A 15,820-nucleotide genomic window follows, 5' to 3' on the forward strand; every position below is an offset into this window, starting at 1 on the left:
ATGTTTCTGGTTGCAAGAGGAAAAAGTCCTGGGCAAATTTACTTGAATGATAAAGGAGAAATTAGGCGGTAGTTTGGCAGTTTGAGAGTAGGTATGAGCATGTAGGTCATAGGATAGATCGTCAAGGATCTCTTGTTCACATCCCTCATTTTTGCCTCCCAGATGGTCTCAGCTTTATCTTAAGACTGACTTGCGGAAGTACATGTGCTTTACCTCCTTGTTGAGTCTGAGCTTGGATTGTTTCTGGGGGAGTGAGGGAGCTTTTTCGATATTCTCCCAAAACTGTTTTTTGTGTCCCTTAGGTCCTAACTAAGTTACGTGCTCATCTTCTAAACCTATGTCTTTTGAGTGGGATTATGGTTCACTTAGGCCTGACTACTAGAGCCATGGATGGAGTTGGCTTCCTGCAAAGTACATGTGCTACATTGGGGCAGTATAGTTACCTAAACAAAAATAAGGAGAGTTATGAGGAGAAGAGGAAACTCCTGACTAGCAGACTAATTATGATATCTAACTCACTGCCCTCTAACCTTTTGCTAAGCCAAGCAACTTTCCCACTTGCTTCCCTGACTCTTGACAATTTTGGTCATTCAGATTACTGTTTGTTCTTTGCTTTTACTTTGACACAGCAAATCTGTCATCCCCGGGCCTCCTACTTACTGTCATTTCTCCTATAAATGCTTAGGTTGAACTCTATAGACTGGGGTTTCTGTAAGCTTGTGGTCTGAGCAAAGAATTTAGTGAACTGGAATAGATTATAATCCAAGTTAAGGAGGTCTTATTTTGCTCTTGAATACTATCACTGTTTTTTTTCTAGGATGATTAAGACCTTCATAAATCTACAGAGAATAAAGAACATGCTATTTATTTTCTTTACTGTTAGAAATTACCTAAAGGAATGTTCTAATTTTTCTTACTGAAGTTAATACCAACCTGACAAAAATCTTTTACAAAATGTAGATTTTTAACTTGTAAAGGTAAAAGAGCTTTAATCTCACTTACTGTACTCATGTTGTAGCCAAGAAATAGGGGTTCAGATAGGTAGGGGAAGTGATTTCCCTAATTCATTACAAAGGCATGTTCTTCATCCCATATTTTTACTCCAAATGATTTTTACTACGCTTTACAGTTTATTGTAAGGTTGGTTTTTATATAGTGTCAACTGTTGACTGTTTGGAGCCAAGTAACTGTGGTAGAAATAAAATACTGAATTTTTGGAAAAACAAAAAAAAAATTTTGATTTTATTTATTTGATTTTATTTATTTGAGAGAAAGAGATCACAAGAGAGAGCAAGAGCAGGGAGGAGAGGGAGAAGCAGACTCCCTGCTGAGGAGGGAGCCCGACATGGGACTCGATCCCAATACTGTGAGATCACAGCCTAAGCCAAAGGCAGGCACTCAACTGAGCCACCCAGGTGCCCAGAAAAATATAAACTAACATGAATTAGTAAGTAATCCATAATGGAAAATATTTATTTTGGGGAATTATGTAGTAACAGGCTATGGATCTACTGTAGTGAAAATGCCTTCTTTCTCATCAGTCATTCACTGAGCCAAGAATGTTGGAAATCTAACTTCCTATTCAAAATCGCAGCTGAGCATACTTCTCCTCAAATGCCATTGAAATAACGGTAAGGATAGAAAAGGGGATAAAGTCTTTGAGAATGGGGTTGGAGGACAATATTAGGGAATTATATACTTCCAAGTTCTAAAAGATGGAAGGCAAATGGAGTAATATTGGAAGAACTACAGACAAGACCATATATAGTCCAAGGCTGAAGTAGAGATGGGAGCTTTTTCTCCATAGCTGAAAATCAGTTGATAAGGAGAGGAGCTCATGAGGACAAAAAGTGGAAAGAAACCAAGCTGATGCCCTGTCCTCACTCTACTTTCTGTTCCTGCTTGTGCAGCTATAGAACTTGCCCCCAGTGCTGAAGTAAAAATCTAAATAAATGGAGTCCTGTGCCAAGAGATGATGGTGTTCCTACACAGTGGTTGGTACCCGACATTGGCAGCCCCTTCGTTCAGTCTGATTTTGATCCTAAAACGCTATATCATTCAAACCGTTAATCAGGTGTGAGGGCAAGTTTCAAGCAGCCAAGTAATTACAGGGGAGAGGCCAGCAAATGGCTAGCATTAAGAATGTAACACATTTAACAACAGAACTAAGACTAAAACAAAAGGGGAATAAGTGTGACAGTAATACCTAAATGTTTTACTCTTTGACAGTGAAGAAATAATACAGCTAACTACAAAAAAAAAAAAAAAGGATAGAATGTGGAATAAAGCTCCCTGATTGCCCCCTATATCATAAGAATCAAATCGAAGGTAATAATTTAAAACTGACAAGTAGTAGAATTTTAAGTATATTTAAGAGTACAAAAGTAAAGGATAGTAACATTGCCTAAACTTGGATAGTGGAAGATATGGAGGAAGTACAAGCTAATGTTGCTCATAAAAGAAAAGGAGATACTGTCCAAAGACACAGGATTCAAAGATACTACAGAAAGGTGGAAGTATAAAGAAAATCACTAAATCACAAACCCTTCTAAATGTTAAAACTAAAATTACTTTTTTTAGGGCACCTGGGTGCCTCAGTTGGTTAAGCAGCTGCCTTTAGCTCATGTCATGATCTGGGAGTCCTAGGATCAAGTCCCACCTGGCTCCCTGCTCCATGGGGAGTCTGCTTCTCCCTCTGACTCTCCCCCCTCTCATGCTCTCTCTCTCTCAAATAAATAATATCTTAAAAAAACTAAAATTACTTTTTTTTAGTAAAGAGCAAATATGAGAGAACTAAACTAAGTCTCTACAAATAGTCACAGAAAGCAATGTAAATAGGCGTATCTCCTCTATTAAAATAAAAAGGTGTTCAGGTTGGATCACAGACAAAACCTAATTCTGTATCGTGCTGTACATAAGAAACATCTAAAATAGATTAAAGGTGAAAAAAGGGTGGGCAAGGGCAACTTGCAAATAAAAAGAAAACAGGACTCATGGTCTTAATAAAACAAGGTACAATTCAAAGCAGAAAACATAAGCAAGACAAAGAAATGCACTTTCTAATCCTAAAGACTAATTCTCAAGGAAGTTATGACAGTTATGAATAAATATTGTACCTAATAACATAATAGCATCTTTCTTAAAGCAAAAAACAAGAGCTACATGGAGAAATATGTAGAAGTACCTTAATACTAGGAGACTAATTCAATTCTCTCAGCCTAAGGCAAATTATGTGGACCAAAAAAAAAAAAGAAAGAAAGAAAGAAAAGAAAAATGAAGTAAAGAAGACCCATACTACATAATCAGTACAGTGGTAGATCCGACAAATACACACCAAATTCAATATGTATTAGTAGAATATGCCATTTTTACCAGTGCCATCTAACAGTCATGAAAATTGACTTTATCAGTGGATGAGAAAAGTGAACTTTGATAAATTCGAGAAGTATAAATAATACAGATTTCATTCTCTGAAAATAATACAACAAGGATGGGTATTAATAAAAAAATAAAGTCAGAAAATGAAGTTGCCCCATACCTTGAAATTTTATTTTCCCTCTCTCTCTTTTTTTTTTAAGATTATATTTATTTGCCAGAGAGAACACAAGCAGGGGGAGCAGCAGGCAGAGGGAGAAGCAGCCTCCCCCACCGCCACTGAGCTGGGAGCCTGATGCAGGACTCCATCCCAGGACACTGGGATCATCACTGAGCCGAAGGCAAATGCTTAACCAACTGAGCTGCCCAGGTATCCCATATATCTTGAAATTTTAAGAAAAATTACAAACTTTGGGTAAAAGGGAAAAACAAACCAAAATTGCAGAATTTCTAGAAAATGATAAAAACTGAATATCAGGATCGATGGAATCCAGCTAACGTAGTCCTCGGAAGAAAACTCATAGTCCTAAATACTTATTTCAGTGAAGAATGGAATGTTGAAAATGAATTAAGCATACTGTATTTTTAAAAATAGAAAACCAAAGGAAAGCATAAGAAAGGAATTATGAATTCCTGACAATCAGGAATTAATGAGTTAGACATTAGAGAAATAGAACTAGTAAGTTGGATCATTTTTTAAAAATTCTATTTATTTATTTGAGAGAGAGAGAGAGCATGAGCAGAGGAGAGGGCAGAAGAAAGAGCAGACTCCCAACTGAGCAGGGAGCATGACTTAGGGCTGAATCTAGGACCCTCGGATCATAACCTGAGCTGAAGACAGACACTTAACTGACTGAACCACCCAGGCACTCCAGGTCTTTTTTTTTTTTTTTTTTAATCATTGCATTTGATCAAGAGGCAGCAAATTATACCCTACAGTCAAAATTTGGCTGTTTTGTATGGCCTACAAACTCAGAATGGCTTTTACATTTTTAAGTGGTTGAAAAAATACTTTATGACACGTGGAAATTTTCTGAATTTCAAATTGAGTGTTCCTAGTTACATTGGAATGCAGAAACACTCATTTTTAAAAATATATTCCCTACAGCAGCGTTTTGTGCAGTGATGGCAGAATTGAGTAGTGTGACAGAAAGTGTATGTGGCACTCTCATGTCTTATCCCTTTACATGCTGCTCGACACACTGCACGTCAGTGATGTAGTTAGAACATGGCAGCATTCCCAACTCTGTGCATATCTACATGTTGTAGCGTTTTATTTAAAAACCTTAAACTTAAATGTAATTTTTTTACCAGTGCATACGCATCACATCAAACAAAAACAAGAAGAGAGAGAAAAGTGGATTTTAAATGTCATGCTTTTAGGATAGTGGAGTATGGATTATTTTCACCAAATTAGGTCACAAAACTTGATGTTTATAATGGAATAACACTGTAGCTCTGCCAAAAGAATACAGTCTGCTTTGACACTACCACACTAAGCACTCCCCACCATATCCCTCACATAGGACAGCAACAGTAAGAAAAATTAGGTATTTTTAATGATATCTAACAGTCTAACAATTTCTTCCTGAAAAATGAAAATGAAGCTGCAATCAAAGTGAGTTTCTGAGTGGCTCATTTGTTATCCAAGCAGAGAAAGACATTTATTACTTGTGAATTAATTGTATTTAATTGAAGCAGCCAAAGAAATGTGTCCAGAAAACAAAATGTAATAAGACTCCTAGTTGTTCAGTGAGAACAGTGGCTCAGAGCTGAGGACATTGGAGCAAGGTTGATAGTCAATTAAAAACAATACAGATGATTTTGAGTGATTTTCCAGGCTCTTGATGAATAAACACATGTTACTCATACTGTTCAGTTGTTTATTCAAGAAATCTATGCCAAATTTGACCAAAAATTTAGCCTGGGTGACTGGTCTGCATTGGAACAACTGCAGGAGAGGATATTTTCCAAGAAGAGGAAAAAACACTAATTCACAAAAAGGGCACAGACAAATTGTGGCTTATCAGCAGGTACTTTGCACAAAATACGTGAATCTGTCATGCATTACAAAACTGGTGTTGTTAACAGGAAGCTTCATTTATTCTGATGGCCTTTACCATCATTAGTTTTGTGAATTTTTCTCAGAAATAGAAGCTGCCTGTCCTGACTTGCTCTACCAAGCCACAATTCAGTGACTTAGCAGGGATAACATTTTATGGCAAGCTTTTTAGCTCAGGACCAAAAGTGAAATTTTTCTGAATAAGAACAACCACTGTCAGCCACTGTTACCAGATACTGAATGGCTTTAGACACTAGCTTTTACAGCAGATTTGATTGTTCTTAATGAGTTTAACCTAAAATTATGTGGCAAAATAGTACTTGCATAGGAAACATCCTGAGGTGAAGTTGCTTCAACAACCTAATAACACTTTGAAGCATAGTATAGTTGACCTTGAACAATGCAAGACTTAGGGGCACTAACCCCTGTGCAGTTGAAAATCTGGGCATAACTTTTGATTTCCCAAAAAAACTAATAGCCTACTCTTGACTAGAAGCCTTACTGATAACATAAAATAGTCGATTAATACTATGTTATGTATATTATATACTGTATTCTTGCAGTAAATCAGAGAAAAAAATGTTATTAAGAAAATCGTAAGGGGCACTTGGGTAGCTCCGTGGGTTAAGCCTCTGCCTTCAACTCAGGTAATGATTTCAGGGTCCTGGAATCCAGCCCCGCATCAGGCTCTCTGCTCAGCAGGGAGCCTGCTTCCCCCTGCCTCTCTGCCTGCCTCTCTGCCTAGTTGTGATCTCTCTGTCAAATAAATAAAATCTTAAAAAAAAATCATAAGAGGGGTGCTTGAGTCAGTCTGTTAAGCATCTGACTCTATTTCAGCTCAGATCATGATCTCAGGGTCAGGTGAGATTGAGCCCCTTGTTGGGCTCAGCACTGGGCATGGACCCTGCTTAATATTCTCTCTCCCTTTCCCTCTGCCCCTCCCTCCTTATTTATTTTATTTTATTTTTTTTTTCAGTGCCAGGTGTTTATTGCCCCCCTCACACGTGGGATTGCTCACATACACAACACACACAGGCGCTGGCATCATGGGAGAGAGCAGCGCCTCTGGGCGAAGGACAGGGCGTTCTCTCAGCCCCTGGCCTCAGGGAGCGAGATGGGAGACGAGGATGGCTTCTCTCTCCTGCCCTCACTGGGGTCTGAGGGGGCCCATGAACAAATGCCACCCCTTCCATCTTTCAGCCATGGAGAAGCCACCTTGGTGACCTGTTTCGTTCCAATTGTTTGTTACGTGGAGAAGGGATTGGCCTGGTCCCAGCCATTACAGGGGAAGGTGTAAACATTAAGAGGTATACTTGTCCACAAAGGGGGCGACATCATCAGAAGCATGTGTGGGGTGGGGGGTGGGGGAGGAGCACTGTTACTGAGCTGCTGGGCTATCTAGTCCCTGGCTTAGTAGAAGAACAGGGAAGACGGCTGGGGGAGGGAGGGGGGGCTTATTGTTTGGCATTGATGATATCTACAAACTCTGGCTTGAGGGAAGCCCCGCCCACGAGGAAGCCATCCACTTCAGGCTGGCTCGCCAGCTCCTTGCAGGTTGCTCCAGTCACAGAACCTCCATAAATGATACGGGTGTTCCGAGCCACGGCGTCAGAGACGTTGGACTTAAGCTATCTGCGGAGCTTTTCGTGTACTTCCTGGGCCTGTTGGGGTGTCGCAGTCTTGCCAGTCCCAATGGCCCATACAGGCTCATAGGCCAGGACAACCTTGCTCCAGTCTTTCACATTAACTGCGATGACCTTGGTTTGCTCGAAAACGACCTTCTCAGTGATGCCAGCTTCCCTCTCATCTAGCTTCTCCCCAATGCAGGCAATTACTCCAAGTCCCTCTGCCAGGGCATGGGCCACTTTCTGTCCAATCAGCTCATCTGACTCCCCAAAGACGTGCCTTCTTTCCGAGTGCCCCAGGACTACCCACGTGGCTCCACAGTCTTTGATCATGCCAGGGCTGATCTCCCCAGTGAAGGCCCCGTTCGTCACTTTGTAGCAGTTCTGTGCAGCCACAGCAATCTTGGCGTCCAGCTTCTGCCTGGCAAAGTCGATGTAGGCGGTGGGGGGTGCACAAACCACTTCGGTGTCGGCCGGCACCTTGGCTGCGTTCAGAGTGGTGATGAGCTCTCCCAGGTTCTTCTTCCGCCCGTTCATCTTCCAGTTCCCCCCGACGAAGAACTTCCTGGAGGGCGCCATGGCGCTGGTACCGACACCCTGAAGGTCAGAAGCAGCCCCTCCCTCCTTATTTAAATGCACTCTCTGTCTTTAAAAAAAAGAAGAAGAAGAAGAAGAAGAAAATACATTCACAGTACTGTAGCTTAAAAATCTGCATGTAAGTGGATCCGCTCAGTCCAAACCTGTGTTGTTCAAGTGTCAATTTAACATCAAGCTATTTTATATACTTCTTGTGCTGTCAAAAGTTAAAATGAGGGGTGCCTGGGTGACTCAGTGGGTTAAGGCCTCTGCCTTCAGCTCAGGTCATGATCCCAAGGTCCTGGGATCGAGCCCCGCATCTGGCTCTCTGCTCAGGGGAGCCTGTTCCCCTTCTTCTCTCTCTGCCTGCCTGTCTGTCTACTTGAGATCTCTAATAAATAAATAAATAAATAAATAAATAAAATCTTTTTAAAAAGAAGTTAAAATGAGAAATGAGGCCTTCATTCCCACACATTTTTACAGCAGATATGTTTGTGAGCTCAAACTAAAGTTCCAGCAGCACTTTTTCAGACCTGAATGCAAATGGAAAGGAAATTTCCATATTTCAAAATTTATTTAACTATGTGATCAAAGAGCTTCCATCTAACTTCCAATTGCAGGGGATTAGTCTGGTAATGACAAGGTAAAAAAGGCAAATATTGAAGAATTTAATAGGATTCAAAACAATGCTTTCCCAGTAATTAATATATTCAATTAAAACCAGATGCTCATGGATTGATATCAGTATTTGACAGTACCCATCTTTGTGAAAAGGCACTTTCAAATATGAAATCTGTAAATCTTATTACAGATGAACATTAACAGATGAACATTTGTAATGTTTTGATGATAAGAAACTTGAACTTTGAACCCTAATTAAGCAAAATTTTATCTCCCAGAAAAGAATGCCTCTTTTCTCATTAGTGAATCAATATTATCTTTTCAGTACTTAATTATTATTATATTTTGAATGTTATCAATAAAAATTTTATAGAAAATTTTCACTCCTGTTCTATAAGTACCAACATAATATTTTGGCCTACAAAGCCTAAAATACTTACTATCCACCCCATATAAAGAAGTGTGCTGACTCTGGAATTAGACAAGCAAGCTAAGTACTTGCCAACTTTATTAATCAAGGAAAAAGGAGACAGAATAAATACTCAAAATATGAAATGATGAGGGTAAATAATCACAGAAACAGAATCTTAACAATCATTTGAATTTAACTTACATAACTCAACGCAAAGAAGTTTGAAGATTTGAATGACTTGATAAACTATGAAAATAGAATTTACCAATATTAGGGTACCTGGGTGGCACAGTCGATTCGGTGTCCAGCTCTTTGTTTCATCTCATTGTGATCTTAGGGTCATGAGATGGAGCCCCACATCAGGCTCTGCTCAGTGTGGAGTCTGCTTGAGATTCTCTCTCTCTGCTCTCTTTCTCTCTAAGTAAATACATACATACATACATACATATATACATACCAATATTGACCCTAAAAGAAATAGGTTTAACAGATAAGTTTTTGTAAAAGAAGAAGTTGCCAAAAACGTAGCCTTCAAAAAACTATTTGAGCTGATATACTAATAATGAAATACAGGAAAAGAAATTAGGAAAACAATCCCTTTTACAATTGTACCAAAAATAATAAAATACCTAGGGACAAACTTAGGTGGTAAAGGACCTGGACATTGATGAAAGAAATTAAAGATGACACAAGCACATGGAAAGATAGTCCATGTTCATGGATTAAAAGAAGAAATATTCTTTTTTTTTTTTTAAAGATTTTATTTATTTATTTGAGAGAGAGAGAGAGAGTGAGAGAGAACATGAGCAAGGAGAAGGTCAGAGAGAGAAGCAGACTCCCCGTGGAACTGGGAGCCCTATGCGGGACTCGATCCCGGGACTCCGGGATCATGACCTGAGCCGAAGGCAGTCGTCCAACCAACTGGGCCACCCAGGCGTCCCAAAAGAAAAAATATTCTTAAAATGTCCATACTACCCAAAGCAATTTACAGATTCAGTGCCCCCCCCCATCAAAATACCAACAGCACTTTTCACAAAACTAGAACAAATAATCCTAAAATTTATGCAGAACCACAAAAGACCTTGAATAGCTGAAGCAATCTTGAAAAAGAAAAAGCTGGAGGTATCAGAGCCCCAGATTTCAAGATATACTACAAGATTATCCCAAGTAATCAAAACAGTATGGCCCCAGTGCAAAAATAGATACATAAGTTGATGGTACAGAATAGAGAGCCCAGAAATAAACCCACCCTTTTACAGTCAATCTACAAGATAGGCAAGAATATGCAATGGGAAAAAGAGAGTCTTCAACAAATAGTGTTGAGGAAACTGGACCACTTTATTATACATATGCAAGAATAAACTCAAAATGGATTAAAGACCTAAATGAAGCCCACAACCATAAAAATCCTAGAAGAGACCATAGGCAACAATTTCTCTGACATTGGCCATAGGAACAGTTTTTAAAGGTATGCCTCCTTGGGCGCCTGAGTGGCCCAGTGGGTTAAGCCGCTTCCTTCGGCTCAGGTCATGATCTCAGGGTCCTGGGATCGAGTCCTGCATCAGGCTCTCTGCTCAGCAGGGAGCCTGCTTCCCTCTCTCTCTCTCTCTGCCTGCCTCTCTGTCTACTTGTGATCTCTGTCTGTCAAATAAACAAATAAAATCTTTAAAAAAAAAAAAAAGGTATGCCTCCTCAGGCAAGGGAAACAAAAGCAAAAATAAACTCTTGGGGTAGCTGGGTGGCTCAGTACATTAAGCATCTACCTTTGGCTCAGGTCATGATGATCCCAGGGTCCTGGAATCACATCCCGCATCATGCTCCTTGCTCAGTGTGGAGTCTGCTTCTCCCTCTACCCTTCCCCTTGCTCATGATCTCACTCTTTCTCTCTCTCTCAAATAAATAAAATCTTAAAAAGAATTTCAAAAAAGCAGGGCACTTGAGTGGCTCAGTTGATTAAGCATCTGCCTTTGGCTCAGGTCATGATCCCAAGATCCTGGGATCAGGCCCTGCATCAGGCCCCACGTCAGGCTCTTGCTCAATGGGAAGCCTAGTTCTCCCTCTCCCTCTGCTGGCCATGCCCTTTGCTTGTTTCCTATCTGTGTCAAATAAAATCTTTTTTAAAAATTATATATATATATATTTATATATATATATATACACACACAGACACAGACACACACACACTGTTGGGACTACATCAAAATAAAAAGCTTCTGAACAGCAAAGGAAACAGTTAACAAAAGACGACCTATTGAATGGCAAGGATATGGGGGAAAATGTATACATTTAATGTGACCAGGTGTTTTCGGTTTTTTGTTTTGTTTTGTTTTGTTTTTTAAATAGAACTAGACATGCCATGTGACTTCCAATGCCTGTCTAAAGGCATTGCAATTTTTCACCTTGGTCTCTGAGCTCTCATTCTGTGGGAAGCTGGCCACCATGTGCTGATGACCTACAAACAGTCCTGTGGAGAGGCCTGCATACAGAGAAACTGAAGGCCTCCCATCAGCTGCCAGGACCAGCCTGCTCACCACATGAGTGAGCCGCCTTGGAAATAGATCCTCCTCAAACTTTCAGATGACTACAGACCCAGTTGGCATCTGACTGGGATCTTAAGAGAGATTCTGAGCCAGAATTGCTCGGGCAGCCATTTCTTGACTCAAGAAAACTACAGTAGGTGATTATTACCAGTATATCGTGGGGTGATTTCTTAGTATTAGCTAATGAGTACAAAGAACAGTGGATAAAATATGTCCACTTTTTGTATGAAGTGGAGAATAAAAGGTGTGTGTGTGCGCGCACGTGTGTGTGCACACATGTAGGCACTTAGGTATGAATAAAAAACATAGATGGATTAATACAAACTAATGAAAATGGTCAATCCTAGGACACTGAGAGAAAGAGGCAAATGAGGATGGAAGGGAAGTGAGACCTCTTGGTATGATCATCTTCTATTAAGTTTTTGATTATCAGTAACTATTTATTATGTGTATAATACAAATACATAGTGACTATATAAATATTAGATGAATACTTATAGAGTTGAAACCACACAAAATAAAGCTATTTTTGAAAATTAAAATTCATCTTTTTTTTAAATTTTACAAACTACTAATACCCAGATTAAATTGGAAGCATGAAGGACAGAAATTAAGCATGGTTATTTTCAAAGGTCCCAAATGATTTTGATGTGCAACTTATATATATAGAAACACTGTCCTAGGAGAAGCTCTTTTTCTACTTTCCAAAACTAACAGGAACAGTAATGGAAAATTTAAACAGTGCTATAACTAATAAGAAATTGAATTCATAATTTTCTTTAAATGTCTACAAAGAAAATTCTCGGTCTAAATTCACCAGTGGGGGCACCTGGGTGGCTCAGTGGGTTAAGCTGCTGCCTTCGGCTCAGGTCATGATCTCAGGGTCCTGGGATCGAGTCCCGCAGGGAGCCTGCTTCCCTCTCTCTCTCTCTGCCTGCCTCTCTGTCGACTGTGATCTCTCTCTGTCAAATAAATAAATAAAATCTTTAAAAAATAATAATAATAAATAAAAATAAATTCACCAGTGAACTCTAATGACAATCTTATACAAATGCTTCTAGAGAATAGGAAAAGAACACACACACACCCCCAAATGATTTTTTTTCATGCTAGAATAACTCTGATACCAAATTCATGTATATTTAAAGAAAGGAAATTATAAGCCAATCTAACTCATGAATGGAGATATAAAGAAATAGGTATGTGTAAATCACACACATAACCAATGTTCTTATGAGGACACCCATCACATCTGATTAGGGCCTCCATAATAGCCATGTTCTAACTTAATTGCCTCTTTTTAGGCCCTGTCTGCAATTACAGTCACATTCTGAAGTACTGGGGGGTTAATACTTCAAGTTAAGGGGTTAAGACCACACATGGATTTCGGGGTATATAATTAAGCTCATAACAGCAAGGTAATACAGAATTCTGGGACCAAGATCTAAACAAAAGAGGAAATCTGGAGAAGTGAGCTTGGACTGTATCACACTCATTTTCTCCTTTAGTTGTGAACCAACCTGGGGGAGGCAATTCACAGGCTGAGAAGCACAGTTTCTGATAGAGTCACAGAGCTAGGGGCCAAAAACTTGGAGAATATAGCCTAACAAGGGATGCTAAAAAATCTTTTCATTCTTACTCTGAGTGAAAAAAAGGGCTACACTGAAGTTGAAGCCCAGGTTTGATTTGCTTCAGTCCATTGTTGGACAAAGGTGATTCAAAATTGCTAATCTAATGCCCCAGCACCCTGTCAAAGGCAAACAAATCCCCTCTAGAGGAAGATAAAAATCCTAGGCCTCAAATATTTTTGAACTGAAAAAATTTTTGAATTTAAAAAGTTCAATTTTTCATACACATTGTTGGCACTCACTGATAACTAGCATGTCAGGAGACAAGATAATGACTGAAACTAAAAGAAACAACAGACAACAGAAAGACCTTCAACAGATCCAGATAATAGGGTTACCAACTGCAAACTTTACAATACACATGCTTAATACATTTGTAGTAGACACTCGTAGTCTTTTTTTTTTTTTTTTTAAGATTTTATTTGACAGCACACAAGAAGGGAGAGCAGCAGGCAGAGGGAGAGGGAGAAGCAGGCCCCCTACCCCTCAGAGCAGGGAGCCCGATATGGGCCTTGATTCCAGGACCCTGAGATCACGACCCAAGTGGATGGCAGATGCTCAACCAACTGAGCCACCCAGGCACCCCACTCTTAGTTCTCTACCGTGATTTATTTACTAAGTGGATTCACTCACTCCACCTATGCCCCTACTTGTACCCCCAAGTGTAAGCTGCTCATACTCTTTCCCAGAACTGTCCTCAATTGATGAGGGCATCTCTCCTGGAATTCCTTAGAAAGTTAGCCTGAACCCCCTCATCCCTGCCCCAACTGGCAGTAACTGACTAATCCAGGAGTAGTTAAGTTATATAGACAGACAGCTTGCTTCAAAGAGGACAACCATGTGATATTCTTGGTGCTTCAGAACTCCATCCTCTGGGGTCAGGCTGAGGACTTCAGCCGCATCAACATCTTAGGCTTCTTCCCATGCCTTATTCTGCGCTCCTCAGAAGTTTCCCTGCAATAAGTCAGTTGCACGAGAATCCCTAGCTCAGGCTCTGCTTCTAGGAAACCTAACAGGTTCAAGATTGAAAAATTCATCAGAGAAGTAAAAATCATAAAATGAAAATTCTAAAACTAAACCATACGCTAGCTAAATTATAAGAACTTAGTGGATGGATTTAATAGTAGACTGAAATATAATGAAGGAGTGGCTACAATTAAGCACGGAGAGATAAAGGATAGAACATGAGAAAAGTGTAAGAGATGTATGGGGTAGAACAACATCTAACATTTGTGAACTTGAAAACTCAGAGGGGGAGAAGAGAAAGAATGGGACAGAAGTAATACTTGAAGATGGAATGGCTAAGAATTTTCCAAAACTGATAAAAAGACTTTTAAGCCAGAAATTTGAGAAGCCCTATGAAGGCCATACAGGGTAAATGGGGGGAGGGGGGCAATCACTTCAAAGCAACAATAAAACTGATAGCTAACTTCATAATAGGAACAGTGCCTATCCAGAAGACAAAGGCTTGGTGTCTTCAAATCCTGCAAGAAAATAATCTAGAATATTACCCTCAGCCTTGAGAACCTTTGCTCCAAAAGGTGAAAGCCATTTCAGACAAAAAGTCAGGTGAGCACCTTCAGCAGGGAGAAGAGGGGACTGAGATGGAGAAGAGGCATGTGAGAACTTCTGGGGAGACAGCAATGTTTGCTGCAGAATGGTGTTCATAGCCTCTCATTTTGCTGCATGTATTTCTGTATACTCCCATGTATATTTCACAAAAACATTAAAAATGTTACACATTGTACTTTTTTTTTTTTTTTTAAGATTTTATGTATTTGTTTGAGAGAATGCCAGTGGGGTGCAGGCAAGGGAGAGGGACAAGTAGACTCCACACTGAGCCTAACTCAGGGCTCAGTCTCATGACCCTGAGATGAACCTGAGCTGAAATCAAGATGCTCAAACAACTGAACCACTCAGGTGCTCCTCATTGTACTCATTTTTAATGTAAAAACATTTCATTTATAAATTATCTTCTAAAGCAGATAAGCCTTATACTGAATGAAGAATACTGAATATTTTTCATATGTTGTCTGATAGTAATGATTAATAAGAGGTCTGCAATGTTGAGATTTATAAGAAATATATCTAGCCATTGATACAACAAAAATATATTTCTCATAAATATTTGGTCTTCGTTCATAGTTACGGGCTTACAGCTCCCAAAAGCCTTGGAATTTCCTGAGTGGGAAGAGCAAGGAGAGCATCTTTTGCTATAAAGTTTGGTCTTTTGTCCTCAGTTTCTGAATAAATGCTTCAGAGCCATTAAGGTGAAATGGGTTTCTTGTTATTCATAACAAGTCCCTTTCCCCCACAGCTTGGTTTATGTTAATGAGGTGACTATAGGGTAATGCCTAACTGTGAGGACTGGTTGTCAGGGGAACCAATCATGATCCAGAGGTTGGAACTTGCAGTCCCACCCCCTGATTTCCGGGGAGGAGACAGGTTTGGAGGTTGAATCAATCTCCAATGGTAAGTGATTTAATTAGCTGGGCCTGTGGAATAAAGCCTCCATGAAATCCCAGAAGAAGTGGTGTGGAGAGCTTCACAGCTGGTGAGCCAGAATGCTTCCCTGTGCTATTGTGCTGGGTCCACAGTTCCCTAAGGACAGAAGCTAACTTGGGAACTTAACTTCAGAATCTCTTCATCTGGCTGTTGGTTAGTATCCTCTAATATCCTGTGTAGTAATATGGTAACTTGTGAGTAAATGGATTTTTTTAAGTTTCGTGAAGGACTCTAGCAAATTAAGATCCCAAGGAGGGGGTTGTGGGAACCTCCGGTCTGTAGTCAGTGGATTGGTCAGTGATTGGTGTCTGAAGCAGAGGACAGTCTTGTGGAACTGAGCCCATAACTTGTGGAATGTGATGCTATTTCTGGGTCAATGGGGTCGGAATCGAGTTGAATTGTAGGAAACCCAGCTGGCGTTGGAGAATTAATTACTTGGTGGTAATGTGATAAAACCACATTCCCACATTGGAATT

General features: G+C 39.8%; 1 pseudogene; it reads right to left on the bottom strand.

Annotated features, from left to right (window-relative positions):
- Positions 1–6,891: 6,891 nt before the first annotated feature.
- LOC132022666 (triosephosphate isomerase-like) lies at positions 6,892–7,700 on the bottom strand (annotated as a pseudogene).
- Positions 7,701–15,820: the final 8,120 nt, after the last annotated feature.

This window comes from Mustela nigripes, chromosome 1 (assembly GCF_022355385.1).
Source record: "Mustela nigripes isolate SB6536 chromosome 1, MUSNIG.SB6536, whole genome shotgun sequence".
NCBI lineage: Eukaryota > Metazoa > Chordata > Mammalia > Carnivora > Mustelidae > Mustela > Mustela nigripes.